This window comes from Pinus tabuliformis, chromosome 8 (assembly GCF_031772625.1).
Source record: "Pinus tabuliformis cultivar Carrire ecotype Pingquan chromosome 8, CPIR1, whole genome shotgun sequence".
Lineage (NCBI taxonomy): Eukaryota > Viridiplantae > Streptophyta > Pinopsida > Pinales > Pinaceae > Pinus > Pinus tabuliformis.
In genome coordinates, this window is record NC_142294.1 from 684968824 (window position 1) to 684988335 (window position 19512).

The window sequence follows — 19512 nt, forward strand, 5'->3', positions numbered from 1 at the left end:
TTGAAGGGAGCGATAGTTTAAGTGACCAAATCGCTCATGCCAAAGTTTTCTCACTTCATCATTATGAGTAACAAATACCGAGGGCAGAGTTGATGACCCAAAGTTGTTAAACTTATACAACTTTGTAGAATCATCAATAATGCTAGTAGCTAAAATTTGTCTAGGATCTATTAGGACCTTAATTACAACATCATGAGGTGAAAATTCAACGATTTTACCTTCACCTGAATGAGTTATCTGATATAAAGATAGAAGGTTGCTAGATAAGGTTGGAACACATAAAACATCATTAAATTGACCATTGTCCAGATGAATAGTTTCAGTCCCTACAACACTAATAGATCTATCATCACCAACATATATATGTTTGATGTTACAATCATTTAAAGAAGAAAACATGGCTTTGTTTTTGGCCATGTGATAAGAAGCTCCAGAATCAATGAGCCACTCATGAGAATGAGAAGAAGAAGATACATTTAGTACATAACCAGACCGAGATGCTTGACAACCACATGCAAAAAGTGTTATTCATGAAGATGAAGTTGAAGTTGAAGAGTGCTCAAAATGGAAGTTATGCTTCTTCATTGCTGCTTCCAAGGCTTCTATCCTCTTAAAGCATTTGGATTCGAAGTGGCCATCTTGATTACAAAAGTTACAATGTCTATCAGTCTTCTTCCCTTTTCTTTTATTTGTCTTATCATTGTGTTGAATTGATTTTCATTTTGAGAATGAAATTGCTTAGGACCCTTATTTGGTTTAGGACCATTCTTTTTAGGATACTGCTTCTTAGGATTCTTTGAATTTGGTTGTTGTTGGGTGGCTAAGGCTTTCTTAAAAGAGTTTCCAAGATTAAGAAGACCAAGATGTAAGAGTTTTTCTTGTTCTCTTATTAAAGAATCACAAAAGGCATCAAAAGAGGGCGACTTGTAGTCTTGTCCTTGAGAAATGAAAGCTTTTTTTTTTTTTTTTTTACAATGTCGGCTACTCATATATTAAAAAAACTTTCTGAAAGTAGAGCTGTTACATGATGGGGAAGAGCATGAGAGCAGAGGCACAAAATCGGGTACGCAGACCCGCATTCCTTGTAGCTTCTCTTGATTGAAAGCAAAACTGAAAATAAACGACTATACTGCCTTACATAGGATCCTCCTAACCAAATACATTTGCAATGCATAAAATCACGGAAAGTGTGGAGTGACCGAGTCTTCCTTCTGGGCGCTGGCTCTGGTCGATGCTTCTGCCTGATGACTTTCGGTGAGGGTGTGAAGATGGTCGATTACTGCCTCCATGTGGATGCAGCGGTCCTTCAGGTCTTCAATCTCCTTCTGTCTTTTTCCCAGCTTCTTTCATTTGGATTCTCGGTCAGCATGGTAGTCCTCTGTTAACTCCTTCAGCTGTTTTTTCACACTGTTGATCATAATAGTATGTGCCATGCACATATTACAATCTTTGCTATTGAAGAGATTTCCCAGAGGGTCTTTGTTTGGGCCCTGTTTAGATGGCTGCCCTTTGTCCTCCATCGACGAGGCCTGAGGGTTGAAGACAGAGAGCGCTCTGCTGAGAAGAGAGCTTGAAACCTCTTTGGAGAGATTTGCGGAGTGTAGGGGCGTTGAATGGTGGGGAAGAGTTCTCCAGAGCTTCGGGAGGGCGCTACTAAGGGAACCAAAGACACTGTTAGTTATGAACAGGATCACCAAAGAAGGAAAGAGACTAACAGCAGAATCAAAACGGAAAAATAGAGCGTTCTGAGGAGAGGGGACTCCCAATCTGCTCCGAGGATTTGCGGGGGTTCTTTCAGTTTGATCTCTGAGTGCAGAGAGGTTGGAGAACAGACCACCTTTTATAGAAGGAGGGAGGCTCGTAAACCGGGAGGAGAGGGGATGGATGGGGCCAGTCTGAGGATGGGCTCGGTCCAAATTCATGATTGCGTTGATGTCCCTGCGCGTGCCAGAGACAGAAGCTGAGCTGTTGTTACAGAGATGGCCTGTTGTGGAGGAGCTCGAGATCACGCAAGCTCTGAGGATGTTGATACTCTTTGTGGCCCGAAAACGAGGAGATCTCCCAAAGTACTCCCCGGTGTAGCTTGGGGATTTGCAAGGAGGATCGATAAGATGGCCTAAGTGCATGAGATGACTGCGCCCTTGGGGAAGGTCGAGTGGAGGCGATGGATTACGGGATATCTCTGACATAGATTTTGTCATTCTCTCGGACCTGACCAACTCTCCTTCTGACCGCTAGATTAGCTTGCTGATCTGCGTCCTTATTATTATTTCTGAGAACATGTTTGAATGTCACTTCACCAAGCGCTTTGATTTTCTCCATGGTTCGATTCTTAATATTGTTTAAAGCCCATTGCTTGTAATCTCTACCTGTGATCATGGCTGTGATAATAATAGCTGAGTCTCCTAGAATCAGAAGGTTCTGAAGGCCAAGATTCTTTGCAATGTGAGAGCCTAGAAGGAGGGCGTAGGCTTCTGCTTTGTTATTGGACATATGGCCTAGTCCCCATTCAAAGGAAACCATTAGATTCCCTTGAGAATCCTTTATGATCCCGCCAGCACCAGCTTGGCCTGGATTCTTCTTGGAGGCCCCATCAAAATACAATACAGGCCTGTTTTGGCTTCTGATCCAGTTGTTCACTTCCTCCTCCGTGCCTCGAAGCTTCCAGTCTTGGCTGCCATTCTTTTCTTTCGTTTGAGTTCTTGGATTTGGAATGAGTTTGAACTTACCTAGCCATACCCTATGCCTCTCCTCCACAGCCTCCATTTCTGACTGGGGGACCCCTTTTGCCTCTAAAGACTCCGCAATGAGGGCGATGGAGTTGGCCACGATGCCTGATATGGAAGGCTTGACATTGTTGAAGATACAATTATTTCTCGCCTTCCAGATTTGCCAGCATACATTGGAAGGGATGCTGCTCCAGATCCTTTTCAATATGGACTTGCCTTTTTTGGGCTGATAGAGTCTTTTGTCCCAGCTTTTATGGAGGGCCTGAATCTGGGAGGGGAGAGCTTCCAAGGAGATAGTATCAGAGAGAAGATTCCAACATGCTTTAGCAATCGGGCACTCAATAAAGAGATGAGAGATATTCTCTTCAGCTAGCCTACACATGCAACATATTGAAGGCCCCTGAATACCTCGCTTTCTGAGGTTTTCGGCAGTTAGGATTTTACCATGAAGGAGAGTCCAATTAAAAAGTTTGATCTTAGGGAGGCATTCGGGACTCCAGACAGCTTTGTGAAGGGGCCAGTTGTTTGCCGAAGATATGTCTTGGAGGGCTTTATAACCCTCTTTCACCGAGTAGTTGCCACCATTTGGGATCCAGACAAACTTGTCTTCTTTCCCTCTGTCTATTGGGGCTGAGCCACTGAGGGAGCATTTGAGTTCTGCCCAAAGCTGAGCAAGATCATTAGGGAGGTTGAGGGGAATCCACCCTGCCCAGCGGTCCTCATCCCACATAGAGATGTCTGAGAGAGAGTTGAGGTTGGCCTCTGCCATCCACCTGTGGAGGGGATAAAGATGGGGAATTGAGTCTCTGGCCTGTGATCCCATAATGCTGTCTTTCCAGATGTTTATATCTTTGCCATTTCCAGGAGCTCTTGATATGAGAGGTTTGCAGAGAGGGAGCGCTTTCTTGATGAGATTCCAGGATGGGGTACCTTGTCTCTCAGTGATATTTTCCATGAGGATATTTTTGTTTGGACCATTCAGATATTTCTTCTTTATAACAACTGCCCACCATGCTTCTTTTTCATTGAGGATCCGCCAGATGAGTTTGAAACCCATTGCTAAATTGGCTAACCTAGGGACCCTGATTCCTAGCCCACCTTTTCCCACTGGAAGGATCACTTTCTCCCACTTGACCAAACTGAACTTCTTCGTATTTTGTCTACCTCCTTGCCACAGGAAGCTGCGCATTATTAGCTCCATGTGCTTATGGATGCTTGCTGGGGCTAAGGTAATGGCGAACTGATAAATAGGGAGAGAGGCAAGAATGGACTTGATTAGTGTCAAACGGCCTGCTAGATTTAGCCAATGCATTCCCCAATTTTGCAGTTTGCTTCTGAGTTTTTCAAAGATCTTGACCCAGATCACTGATTTGATTTTTTCTTTGGCCAGAGGCAGCCCCAGGTACATGAAATATGACCAATTTAGCTGGGCTGGAATTTCCATGATGCGGGATATGCGCTGAATGATATGGTTAGGGATGTTCCATGTATATATCATACATTTGTTGTTGCTAAGTTTGCCACCAGAGGCCTGAAGGAAGAGGTCCAAGACTTTTTTGAATCTCCTCGCCATAATGCAAGAGGCGCCACCAATGAGGAGGGTATCATCAGCGAACAAAGAGTGGTTAATACCTTTCGAGCCTCTTATGATTTCTATCCCCATTATTTCTTTTTTCCTCCTCATGTTTTCCAATTTGGAGCTAAAAGCCTCCGCCATAAGAATGTAGAGGAAAGGAGAGAGAGGGCAACCTTGTCTCAGGCCTCTAGTGCTTTTGAAAGCTGTGCTGGGTCTCCCATTAATGAGAGGAGCTGTCCAATTGCCCGAGATGCACTCTTGCACCCTGCTGATGAAGAGTTCTGATAAACCAAGCTTTTTGAGGACTGCAAGGAGAAAGGAATGGTTTACCGATCAAAAGCATTTGCCATGTCCATTTTCATTATCATACCCTTCTCTTTCCTGTTCATACTGCTGTGAATGGCCTCTTGGATGAGGATTACGTTGTCTGCTATTTGCCTCTTTGGGACAAAACCACCTTGATTATCAGAGATGAGGGAGGGGAGGATAGGTTTAAGTCTGTTGGCAAGGATTTTGGTTATGATTTTGTAGGACACATTACAGAGGGAGATAGGTCGGAAGCGGTTGAAAGAGAGAGGGTTGGGCTCTTTGGGTATTAGGGCCAGAAAGGAGGACTTCATACCACTACCCATCTTGCTTTTTTGGAAAAAGTTCCTAACCACTCTAATGAAGTCCTTTTTAATGATGTCCCAATGAGCTTTGTAGAAGTCTATCGTGAACCCATCTGGTCCCGGGGCCTTGTCTGAGGCCATGTTGCGGATTGTTAGCTCTATCTCTTCTTCAGTAAACTGTTTGTCCAGCTCAGCGTTTTGTACATCAGAGGTTTTGCTTTCCAATGTGTCAAGGATTTCCATGCCTCCTCTGTCGTGTTGATCCTCCGTGAGAAGGTTTTGGAAGTGGGAAGACGCTGCCTCCATGATTTCATTTTGCTCTTTTAATTCTGAACCATCTACTGTAATCTTTTCAATATTGTTTGCAGCTCTCCTCATTTTCATACTGTTGTGGAAGAAGGAAGTGTTCCTATCTCCCGCCTTAAGCCAAAGACACCTTGACTTTTGCCTTTGTTCCTCCTCCTCTTTTCTATTTAACTTGTACAGCTCTTTTTGAAGTTCCATCTCTTTGATCTGCTCTTCTTCCGTATCCTGTCTTGCCTCTTTCTCTTGATTCCATAGTGTTAACTTAGCTTGGAGCTCTGTTTTGGTTTTTTTCTCTTCAATTGCCTTGAATTTGGCCCACTGTTTTATGGCCGATCGGAGGAGTTTAATCTTGGTTTCCCAAACGAAATGCGGGGACCCTCTGATCTCTGATGACCACTGATCTTTAACCAACGCTCGGAAGTCCTCCTGATTTTCCCAAGCTCTGTTATACCTAAAAGGAAGCGGGCCCATATTCGATCCTTTGTCTAGTTTTAGGGCCACTGGTTTGTGATCAGAGAGGTATCCCTGGATGATGAAGCTTTTGATACATGCAAAACTAACTACTATTCTCTCTTGAACCAATATGCGATCCAAACGTTCTTTGATGTTATTTCTGCCTGCTCTCTTATTTGACCAGGTAAAACGCCCGTTCTGAGGGTGGAAATCCACCAAATTATGGTTGAGAATAATTTCTTCCAGGGTATCCCTTGAGCGGTCCGCCAAAAAATTCCCTCCAATTTTTTCTTCAGCGTTTCTTATGAGGTTCAGATCCCCCCCTAAAAAAATGTTTCTGCCTTGCGTTTCCAGGAGGTCTTCTTTAATAGAATTCCAGCAGGCCGCTTTGTCATGGAGTTGAGGAGGGGCGTAAACATTGTAGATAGTATATTCTTCTGTCTTTGTTAAATTCTGGATGTCTGAGCGTATCCACCAACTGCTGTGTCTTTGACTTAAAAGAGTCCATTTTCGCTTATCCCAGATGGTACCTATACCACCTGAGGCCCCAGATGCGCTTACTGCTATTCCTTCGTAGATTTTGTTGTTTTTTAGATAGTTCTTAAAGTCCTGCTCATTGATTTTGGTCTCCTGGAGAAGGAGGATGTCTGCGTGTTCTGATTTGAGGAGATCACGGACTGCGTTAGCCTTAAGGGAGGAGCCCATCCCCCTACAGTTCCAAGAGACCAGGTTCATCATTTATTTGTCTTGAAGTGGGCACCTCCTTTCTCTTTCCCTTTTTCTCCATTTCCTTTCGTCTTGTCCAGATAGGTATCCATTGGTTGTTGAATCCCTGTGGTCATTTCTTTTGCTGCGGTCTCATCCCTTATTTCTTTATTTGATTTCCTTCCGACTTTTTTTGGGGGGTCTACAGATGTGCTGCTTTCCTTGGACTTATTCCTGGTTAATATTCTCTCTACAGTATGGGGTGGGGAGGAAGGCGGGGGGGAGGTGAGAGGAGGGGAGGCAGGGGTAACAGGGGGGGCTCTCGGGGATGGAGGGGGGGAAGGAAGCTCAACCTCTGATAGAGTTTCGAATTGATTAGAGGATGAAGGAATAGTCGGGCCTTGCTGAGTAGTAGGGAGAGGGGAGGCTGTTGGGTTCTTGTTGTTTCCAAGTGGGGGGTTGGTTCTCTTCTTCTTGACAATTTCCCAGGCTTCCTCTGCTTTTTCAGTGTTAGATTCAGAGAGATTTGCATTAGCTTTACTGCATCTATTAGCGAAATGGCCATACTCATGACATACCTTGCATTTGAATGGGAGTTGTTCGTAGTCGACTTGCTGAAGGTGCGTCCATTGATCGACTCTGAGCTTGATGGCTTCTGGTAGTCCCTTCCCCAAGTCCACTTCAACACAAATTCTTGCGCATGCGTGCATGTTCTCCTTGGGTTCCGATCTATCAATGTACTTCCCTATTCCGTTTCCGATTGCTTTCACTGACTCATCTCCCCAGCAGTGAAGGGGCAGGTGCGGGAGCCGGACCCAAACAGGTACAGCATTGGGGACGTCCAGCTCCGGGTCGAAGTCAGGGGTCCACTTGTTCAAGTAGAGACCTCTTGTGTCCATGAAGTATGGGCCATTCCTGAAGATTAAATTTCGATCTTCCACTGTTTCGAAGAGGAAAGTGAAGAACCCTCTTCCACAAAAACGGATCGCAATCTTGCCTTGAACCATCGAGTTCCAATTTCTTTCAACCCATCGCTGGACAGTACGAGGGGAGGGCCATAAGCCCGTGAACTGACCAACTAAGCCTCTGTCAGCAAGAGCCACCGCCGCTCTCCTTGGAAGGGCAGGGGGGAGCGGGATTTCTGGGACCTCATCCATTTTTTTAACGAAGCGAGAAGTAACAGGCCGGATCTTCTCCGAAGAGTTTTCCTGAGTGAGGGAGGCAAAGGATTTCATTAGTTCGTCCTGGTCCGGTCCAGAAGGGCCCGTGGCCGCCATGATCGGGGAGCTGAGAGATCCAGAGCGACCTAGCAGCAACGCTGCTAGGCGCGGAGGCAAAGCGGGCCAAGGGGGAGCTCAGAAGGTAGGATGAGACGGGAGAGGGGAAGGGGACACGGGGAAGGAAGAAAAAGGAGGGGAGCGCCCGAGGGCAGGAGGCCCGACAGCAAGGGGCGCAGAGCCTCGCAGCAGAGCTGCCAAGGCACGGGCCGCGGGAAGGTCAAGGGGCTGCCATGGCTAGAGGGAGGCGCGCGCAGCAGATCTTGGGGAATGTCTCGGAGTCGCCCCCAAAAATCATATCGAGAAATGAAAGCTTTTATAGTAGAATGGAAGGTGGAAATAAACATAAAGTGGGCTGGCCCCAACTTAGTAAGAATGGAATAGATAAGGATACCATCTTCTTTCTTAACCTTAACACCTTCCAAGAGAAGTCTAAGGGTCTTAAACTTGGACAAAAAATCTTCAATATAAGAAAAATTATTGGGGTCCAACGTAAGCAACTCATTTTCAAGTTGATGGGCTCTAATTTCATTTTTAATTCCAAAAGCTTTAGTGAGTTGTTCCATTGCTTCATTAGGGGTATCAAGTTCTGTGATATGGAATCTAAGGTCTGGAGAAATAGATATTCCTATCAACCCACGTGCTTGATCTTGCCTATTTTCCCATTTGGCTGCCTTATCTTCATCTTTAGGTTTAGTTTCTTGGCCTGAGACTATTCTGTAAAGACCTTTACTTCTAAGTAAATCCACAATGTAGGACCATCATTGGAAGTAGTTGGTGTTGTCAAGAATAACTTGGCATGGACTTTCCATTTTAACAAAAATTGTAGCTGTAGATACTAAAACTAAGTGTTCTAATGGAGAGATCTCAAAAAATTAGGTCGATTAAAAAAAACGGCTTTCGGATGAAGAAGTTATGGCTTTTTGAAGAAAAAGTGTTGAAGATGTTGACGAAGTGCATGAATGTGAAGAAGTGAATGATAATGTTATATTTAAAAAAAAATCCGCTCTCCCCTCTCCCCACACCCCCCCCTTTCCAAACTTAATCTAATTAGCTCACTTTAAAAAAAATATGTGACCCACTTTTATAAATAAGTGAAAATCACTTTTACAATGGTACTTTATGAGCTACCCACTAAATTGTAACTTAAATAAAAGATAAAGAGACTTTAGAATTATAAGTGACTCACTTTTTATAATGGGTGAGAATATTTTTACATAAAGTAACTTTAAAACATAAGATACATGTGATTTTTGAAAAAGTAACTCAACAAAAGAAAGACTTAAACCCAAGACCTCTATTTTCATAAAATAACTTTGGACCAAGTGAGCTAGTTTAAAAGGTTAGTAATTTTTGGAAAAAATGAAAGGGGGGTTGTTTGTTTGTTTTTTAGTCATTGAAGCTTTGGGGTGCGTGCTTACTTGAAAAAACTCTTTTTGCCTACAAAACAAAAAACCACACAACCCAACATGTACATACAAACAAAATCAAACCTTATGCCTTCAAGTTAGCTTTCACCAAAAACTAAATATTTTCCTCAATGTTTCCGATTTTCCGAGATCATGCTAAAGCGCGGCGGAAAAGAGCATACTCATGAGAAAAATCCTTCCTTTCTGTTTATGATTGGCCCAGATTGCACAGAGTTGTGGGGTAAAGAGCATATGCAGAAATGAAAGGTATAGATCCGGTAATAAAAAATAGAGAGATAAATAAATCGAAATAAACGGAGAGATAAATAGATAAAATTGCAAATAACGACTATATACGTCAAGATCTTAAAAATGACGTAGCTAGGGCTACCAGAAACCTTTTCGCGTGAAACGAAAGGGGTTCCTCATTGGAACAGATGCTCCTAACACAATAGAGCAGTCCTCTTGACCCGAAAATGGTCAGAAACATTAGATCTACGAAACGACAGTTAGATGCAATTGTATCGGTTTCTGATTTGGATCACCAACAGATGCGGCCCTCATATAGATTTGATACCATGTAGAAATTTACAAGGTAATTTCCTCAGATAGAACACAAAGGACACCACTCACAAACAGATCACAGATCAATACACCAGTATTCTTGACATGGTTAAAACCTTCAAAGAGGGAAACAGTCCACGGCCTAAGCTAACGCAGCCACTTCAGGCAATTTATTAATAAAAGAAAGAAAATTTACATAAGCTTCTCTCATGAACGGTCACCCTACAAATGACCCTCCATGCTCTTTAAATAGAGATCATGGACCAATCAGGTGTTAAGTCACGGATCAAGTGTCGGTAATACCGAGGAGAGAATGAACCATCGGATCACTTCATGTCTAGAACATATTGTGACCATCGGATTGTAAGTTACAAATGTACATAGTAAAGAAACACACTTTACCTAACTCTACACTAGACCAAGTTATACTTAACTATTTCCTATGTGTCAAAATATCCTAACATAGTGGGTTCAACCATGACTGTTGTGCCAACAAGGCATTGAATTTTCTCGACAAGGTGACCAATTTGGGCACAACAATTATGATATTTAGTATTTTAGCTACTCAATAAAATGAGGCACATGTTATGGATTTGACTTTATTTGCAGATAGTTTGTTGTAACTTATTTCAAAGAAAATAATTTTAGTTATTATTATTCAACAACCTAAGAATCAAAAGATTCTCATGGTTGTTCATGATTTTGATGCTAAGATTAAATAGAAGAGATAAACCTATAAGAAGATATTTCCCTACCTTGTGCTGATGACGACATTATTGTTTCCTGACTATGCATATTTGTATTTTAATTTGAAAGCTAATGCAACCTTTTACAAGTTCATGGTTCATTTTATGATTTGTTGTGCTAGCATGTGAGTTGTAGTTTTACCAGCTCCCTACTAAGGAGGAAGGGCCCTCCTATTTAATAGGGATCATTGTGTTTGTATAGGTAGCATAGTTACTTTAATTAATTCGCTTATAGGATATGGTCTTTCAATTCCTATTATTTCAGTGTATTGTTGTTATAGATTTCTTGCTTGATATATTGTTGTTATTGCTTGCTTGAGTTATTTTTCACAATACTTCAATACAGGTTGCTCATATTCTATCATAACTATTACTAGATTGATCCCTATTAATTGTGTGTTGCTACCATTGTTCTATTTTTGCTACATATTTACAATTCATTGTTGTTACAAATTGATAAAGTTTATTCTGTAGTTAATTAATTGATTTTATTTTCGATTTCTATCATAAGGGTTGATGATTGTGTGTGGTCGTGGTTGAATGATTTTATGCAAGCGAGGAGTAGATTCCAAGGAGTGTTACTTCATTTTTGCAAAAGTGATCCCAGAATAGATGAATTCTCTTTCATTCTGAAAGTGTGATTTCCATTTTAGAGTTGTGCACAAAGATTCATGCAAGTGTGGGTTTGATTGTGATAGCTTTATTTGAATTGATTTCCATTCCTACAAGCGTGAATAGTTATAGTAACCTTAGGTTTTAATTGAACGCCAAGTTCTTGTAGAAGGAAAACATAACGATAATTAGGAACTAGTCAATGTCAGTTGGAAATTACTGCTTGCATATACTATGCATGATAACCTCGAAATAAATAGACTTACGTGTGAGTGAATGACTTGTTTTATTAAGACAATCAATTTTCCCAACAATAAGTGCAATACTTCTTCTTATAATACTTCTTCTTATTGACAATAAAGGAGGTGGAATCAATTGTGTCCTAGTCTACAAAGGTTGTGAAGATTGATTAGTCCACTAATTACATTAGGCAACTTAGGTTAATGATCTTGGAAACAAGTTGAAAGGCATGATATAATGATGAGATTGGAACTTAAGTTTCAACTCAATTTTAATGATATGAAGTAGATTTGAAATAAATTTTATGTGAAAGGTGTTGTTATGGTATTATACCTAAAGCTTAACAAAGATCTTGTTGAAGACGGATGAATCACTAACATATCTGCTCAAGGAGTAATCTAATTCAATTGTTGACTGTATGTAACATCTTTGTACAATAATAGATAAAAATACTTTTGGACAACAACCTTGAAATCATCTCGGGGCTAATAGGTTATTGCATTATAAATACTAGTGTCCTAAAGTGTGTACACCACCATGAGATTGCTCCTCCATTTGAACTTTTACCAACACTATTTTTTGATTTTCAATTAGATGGAAACCGATCTTGAAATACGCTGCAATATCATGAAACCACAAATTCATTTTGTCTCTATTAAGGAATCCATCAAATTTTAATGTTTAATTTTAAGGATTGTTGGGAAATGTGCATATTGAATGCTATATTATCTTGTCAAGTATATTCCTAGAAGTGTAATTATCAATTCTATTGTAGATATTTTTTTTATATAGTTATGAAATAGGCATCATGACCTACATTATTTTAACCTGAATTCATTTGTTGTTTTCTTTATACAATACGATGCTCCATCAGGTTTTGACTTTGTTGGCATTGCTAATATTGAACTTATCATGTTGTTAGGTGCACAAAATATTGTCTTGTGGACAAGACAAGATATCCCTAGATTCAATGACTGAATCTTGTAACAAACAAACAAACTAGTAAATCTTTCCCTAGGTTAACTTTTGTATTGAATCATAAGAAAGAGTAATGGAGTACGAAACCCATACCTTTCAAATGAAATGCCTAATGAATATCCTCACTATGGTTTGATGAAGCTTCCCAATGCTCAGAATCCAAACCTACAAACACAATAACGACAAAGGATCAAAGGCATATGACATATAAATGATTCAATAAAGCCTATACTAGTGATCAAGGAGACTAGTACCTAATATCATTATCAATGGAAAAATGGAAGTAAACATACAATACATCAACTCCATTAAACAATATAGTGAGAAAGAAACACTCTTTTGTATTATAAATGAATGAAAAGGAGAAACATAACCTTAGCCTTAATGATGTAAACCTCCTTGCAACAGTCTCCAATCCCCCCTTAAGTGACAAGCTTCCAACCTCAATTTGTCGACATAAGTTTACATAAAAAAGTCCACCCTTTTCCTCTGGTTTGTGCTGAATTTATAGGACAAGAGTAAGAGGTTTGAGATCCTCTTCTCAAGAGATGAGAACCATGAATAGAGGGATCAGGGTTTCACAAAGAGATGGAATTTGATCCATAAGTTAAGGGATGAGGCCCAAGTAGGTAGGAGCTTGAGGCCTTCTAGTTGGGAAATATCCCCCCAACAAGGTTTCTAGAAATTGCTTTTTATTTTTACCTACATTAAGAGGTTGTCGCACCTTTTAATGGAAGATAGAGTGCAACATTGCGCGGGATATAAAGACCAAAACTACAATTGCACAGCTAATGACTAGGAAAAATGCGACAATGCTTGAAATTAGGTTTTTTAGCAATATAACTAAGAATTCTTGTTGTCTTTGGGATTTTTTTGCTTACAACATTGTGTGGGATTCCTTTGGAACACTTCATTGGATAGCGAGAGATATAGATTGGCGATCGTTTGCCTATTTGTGACAAAATTACGTGTAACACATGTTATGAGTTGAATGACATCAAAGTCCTAGGAAAATCTAGAGCCTCTTGGACCATGAGGTGCCATGATGAAAAACAATATAAGAAAATTTGCAATAATTGTGCATTATTGCAAACAAACTTTTATAATACCACATGTTAGGAAATGCCACAAATTTAATCCATGGCAAGAGGTTACAATGTTGCAATTCATGAGAAAGTATCACAATTGTGAGAATTGTATAAAAGGGTAGAGAAATGATGGAAAATTGGCATGAAAGTAGAGTGATAAGGCATTGACTTGTATTTTAATGACTTTTTTTTTTTAAGTAAGCATTTTAATGACTTCAAAACAACAGGGGAATGCATCGAGGAAAGTTGCTTAAATATGAAAGTTTAAAAGAGTTTTATGAGTAAGAGAAACTCTAATGAATCTATATTTTCAAAAACCCCTAAACATCGTAATTGTACATTTTTATACTAATAAATACTCACATACACTCTCACATAATGCATGTAATCAACACATAATAAATCAACTGCATATATTCACTATCAAGAATTGAAAATAACAAGTACAAAAGGTATTTCCATCAATTATAAACTCTATGGTAGACATGTATATATATATATATATATAATTGATAAAATATGGATTTTGAGATAATATTATATATAAAAATATAAAATACAAAATTAAATGAGTGATAAGCCTTGAAGGTTAGCTCAAGAAGTCGCGATTCAAAGGTGAGATCTCTTCCCTATGTTGGGGAGGTCATGAGTTTTACTCTTCTGATCCTCTTGAGGTAAGGTGCTTTAAACTTAGGCACCAACATTTTACCTAGTTACCCCTTGTCGATGAAAAATCTAGGGGTTTCTTGTGCTTGGTTATAAGGAAAAAAATTAAATGAGTGGTCAAAAAAATTAAAATACAAACATAACAAGTCCATCATCTTCATTAATAATCCTCATTTAGTCCATAGACACACACAGTACAAAGAGGGCTTATGGAAGCTCGAAAATCAAAGTGTTTAGATTATGCTCAAACCAAGTTCATGTTAAAGATCTCGTTGTCGTGATCGTGGTGGTGCGAACGGTTCATCAATCCGAGTCCGGATGAAGAAGATAGAGGCAGTCAAAGTTTTGGTTGACTTTTGCTGACTGGGCAGGTTAATGGAAACGCAATTTAGAATTTTTCCGGCGGATGGAATCCGGCCAACTCCGGCTGGATTTCGGGTGAAATTGTCGCCTTGTTAAAAAGACTCCTTCGGTCAAAGTTCGTGGATTTTCAAAAACAGATTCTTATATAAAATATATATATATTATAAAAGAGGTGGTGGGCCACCACCCCCACCACCCCACACCACACCATACGGAACCACCATATGCCATGTTAAATAAGGAGGCCGGCAGGTACCAAGCCCGCGCCAGCCATGTGGGCTGGCCCGCCACCATGCAGCTGCCCCATGTCACGCCTCACATAACAGTATGGCCCATTAATACATGTACCCTCCATGAACCATATGCTCATGCCATTTTAATACAACGCCATCCCAAAAAAAAGACTGTAAGAATTAAGCGGCAGGCCACCCAATGTGGACCTAACCCCTCCACTAATTTCACCTTAAACCAACCCACCTAAACCAACTTCTTGGTTAATCCGCCCAAGAATTAATATAAACCCAACATTTGCATAGTGTGAGGGGGCAGCATGGAGGAACCAGGAGAGGGCATGGAATTCGAGGCAATATTTTTTAAATTAATTTTTAATGCAGGTGGAACCATGACTGAGCGAAATTTCCAAGAGGCTGAAATTTTCGCAATGTCCAAATTAAACAAACTTTATGTAGATCTTACACCTCTCGACGACACGAACCCGTTGGCGTAATCAGTTTCCTAATCTGTGTAGCTGATTTGCAGAGGACCCGGAGGAGGGAATCTTTGAGGAATCTAAGGGGAATCTGAAAGATTCCTTGAGCCCCAGATTTCCACTTTCTCAGAATTCAAAAATTTGACAGCCGATTTTGCACTATTCAACGCCACAAATCTGATGGTGCATTAAGATTCATCATTTTCTCATTCTATTTTTTGGCCACTTTTCTAATTGGAGTGCAAATGTCAGCATTCATATGCAAGCAGCCATTTTCATGCGATTCGATGCCGTGAGATCGATGGCACGTACAGCTTTAGTAGTTTGACATTCGCTTCTTCAGATGGCCCTTGGATGTGAGGTATATGCAGTGTATTCATGTACTTCTTTTGCTATGCATTGTGCTGCACAAATCCCTGTTTGATGCTTGATGTGGAATCTTGTTTCTTACTTGTTTTCATGATTCCTGCTTGATGTAATGCAGAATCATCTGTGTGATGTACTTTTTTTCATGATTCGTCATGTTTTGTTCAAGATCCCTTTGTTGTAGGTTGATGGGATGCTCATATTGTCGTCATGCATGTTTGCATTGAGACCCCTTTTATGCCATGTTGGCGGGATGCTCTTGGTCATCATGCATGAGTTTGTGTCATACTAATAGAAGTCCTTTTGACTGAGAGTTCATGTAGTAGAACATCTCTTGGAGCCACTCCTGCGTGAAGGAATTTTTCTTGTATGATAACGACATCACCTCCATGTACATCATCACTATTGACAACACTTAATGCAGTGGCCTACACCATCTTGACACCGGGGCTCGGAGACGTAGTCCGTCCTGGACGAACTTCGTTATCAACGGCTTATATTTTCATGTGTTGATGATTGACATATTCCTCTTCTTTACAGCATGAAGATGTATTCACTTATGTTCTTTTAAAAATGCAATTTAAGATGTCACGAAAGTAAAAGGTCTTGGAAGGGTCATTTGTCACACCCGGAGCTGGATCAAGTGGTATCAGAGCGGTCTTTGCGTTGATGTGAATTGCAAGCGTGAACAATGGAACGTGCAATGACAGAGGATGAAAAAGCGATGTACGAGACCATGCTCAAAATTTCCAAAAGAGTGGAAATGATGTATGAAACTCTACAGAAAGAGACAGAGGAAAAGGAGCGATTGCAGCTTCAGTTACAAGCCACGGAAGAGGCCCTGAAAGAACTGAAGCACAACAACCAAAGTCTTCAAACAAAGAACGTTGAATTGAAGATGCATCTACCTGAAGAGAAAGAAGAAAAAAAAAGTTTGCTATGACAGCTGCAAGCAAAGGATGAGGCCTTGGAAATTCTACAACGTGACCCATGTGAGGTAAAAAGTAGTTCTCTGAATTCATGTATGTGTCCTGATGATGATTTCGTTGTTTTTGAAAATCATACCACAGGAATTGGCTCCAAACTATTGAAGAGAATGGGGTATGAAGGAAAAGGCTTGGGCGTTAATGGCCAAGGCATTGTCAACCCCATCAAAGTAGAAGAATTACCCCGTCAGGCAGGACTTGGGTATGTGAGAAAAGAAGTTGGGGAATGCGCCGAGACAGCTAGCGAATCACCAACAACAGATGATGAGAAGCCCTCATCAGTTCTTTCCAAATCGACAGAGGAGGTAAAAGATGTTGATTTCCTTTCAGTTTCATCTTCACATAGTATGATTTCTATTGGATATTTGGAGATCCCAATTACAGGGACAAACATGAGGCTCCTTACCAGGACAAAGCATGAGAAGGAAGAAAAACTTGGTATTAATAACCAAGGCATAACTCAACCATTGGAGGTTATGCAGAGACCTCAATTTGCAGGCATGGGATACACCAAAGGAGAATGCTCGAAGGTGTTATATTCTCCTGAGACATCGTCGAAATCGTCGAGGAAAGAGAATGATGGGAACACATCCCAATCATCCCATGGCAGTGCCCATTGTAGGGAAAGAGCTGAGGCAATCTCTCATCGCCATACCTACACGAGAGACAACAATGAAAGGTATAATCAGTCTCGACATTTGAATGTTCATTTCGATTATAATCATGTTTTTAATGATGGACATAAATCAAGACATCCAAAAACATGTACCTTTTGTGGATTACATAACCATACATTTTTTAAGTGTTGGAAAAGAATGGCAGCACACAAAAAGATGAGGCGTGAAAGACCCTCTCAACAAGAGGTAAAGAAACATGTTAAGCAGTCTGGAGGAAGAAAACCTATTACAGTCATTGCGATAGAAGTGGCCATCAAAGAGCCACTTGTTGGAGGCTCCATCTAGAGCAGCGCTTTAAAGACAAAGTGTCGGTGCATGAACCAGGTGAAGCAATTGTTTGACCATCGAATGTGCCACAATGAGGCAACCCATTCACATTGATAAGTGAAAATGGTTTCTAGATATGTTAGCATTTCATGGTCATGCTTTTTTAAATCATTTGTTGCATTTCAAAATGTAAAAGTGATGATGTGTTTTCCATCACTTGTTAGGCAACAATGATGTCTGGTCTTATTTTGAGTTTCATTTTAAACTTTGAAAGTGATGTTGTGTTTCCATCACTTGTCAAGGCAAATAGTGTTTGGCCTTATTATTGTAAATCATGTGATGTTCCATCACTTGTTGAAGCAACAATGATATGTTGGCCTTGTTTTCGTAGCTGGGGTATTGTGTCCATCTTGATGTAAACTTGACCACCGAGTATTTGTTATAAACTCATGGTAAGTGTGGGATGCTTGGGTCATTAGTTGGTCATGAAAGTCAAGCATGTAATTTGCAAAACAATGTACTATAAGTTGAGGTTGCAGGTGTTGGCTCATCGCTTAAGGCTCTAAAGAACAAAGGTGAAGGAAATGGAAGCGAGACCTTTCAGGACGCGTGTGATGCAGACAAGGTACATAAAGGTTGCAGATTATTTTTCATGCTTTTGGAGGACCAAAAGCTCCTCAGTAGGGAGGATTGACCCAGGTGGCTCCAGAGACACACACAGGACAAAGAGGGCTTATGGAAGCTTGAAACTCAAAGTGTTTGGATTATGCTCGAACCAAGTTCATGTTAAATATCTCATCGCCACGATCGCGGTGGTGCAAACGGTTCGTCAATCCGAGTCTGGATGAGGAAGATAGAGGCAATCAAAGTTTTGGTTGACTTTTGCTGACTGGGCAGGTTAATGGAGACACAATTTAGAAATTTTCCGACGCACGGAATCCAGCTAGATTCTGGGTGAAATTGTTTCCTTGTTAAAAAGACTCCTTCGGTCAAAGTTCGTGGATTTTCAAAAACAGATTCTTATATAAAAAAAAATATATTATAAAAGAGGTGGTGGGCCACCACCCCCACCACCCCACACACACCATACAAAACCACCGTATGCCATGTTAAATAAGGAGGCCGATGGGTACCGAGCCCGCGCCAGCCACGTGGGCTGGCCCGCCATCATGCTGTGACCCCATGTTAGGCCTCACCTAACAGTGCAACCCATTAATACATGTACCCTCCATGAACCATATGCCCACGCCATTTTAATACAATGGCATCCCAAAAAAAATTCTGCAGGAATTAAGGGTTGGGCCGCCCAATGAGGACCCGACCCCTCCTAAGAAAAATATACATGCGGTTGATAATGTATTAAAATGGGGGGCGCGGGGTTTGACCACCCGAGCCCTCCTCCACTAATTTCGTCATAAACCAACCCACCCAAACCAACTTCTTGGTTAATCCACCCGAGAATTAATATAAACCCAACATTTGCACAGTGTGAGAGGGCAACATGGAGGAATAAGGAGTAGGTACGGAATTTGAGGCAATATTTTTTTAATTAATTTTTAATGCAGGGGGAACCATGACTGAGCAAAATTTCCAGGAGGGTAAAATTTTCGCAGTGTCCAAATTGGACAAACTTTATGTCGATCTTACACCTATCGACGACACAAACCCGATGGCATAGTCAGTTTCTTGATCTGAGTAGTCGATTTGCAGAGGACCTGGAGGAGGGAATCTTTGAGAAATCTAGGGGGAATCTAAAAGATTCCTTGAGCCCTAGATTTCCACTTTCTCATAATTTAGAAATTTGACAGTCGATTTTGCACTATTCGACACCACAAATCTGATGGTGCGTTCAAATTCATCATTTTCTCATTCTATTTTTTAGCCACTTTTCTAAGTGGAGTGCAGGTGTCAGCATTCATGTGCGAGAAGCCATTTTCATGCAATTCGATGCCGTGAGATCGATGGCACGAACAGCTTCAGCAGTTTGACATCCACTTCTTCAGATGGCCCTTGGATGTGAGGTATATGTAGTGTATTCATGTACTTATTTTGCTATGCATTGTGCTGCACAGATCCATGTTTGATGCTTGATGTGGGATCTTGTTTCTTACTCGTTTTCATTATTCCTGCTTGATGTGATGCAGAATCATCTGTGCGATGTACTTATTGTCATGATTCGTCATG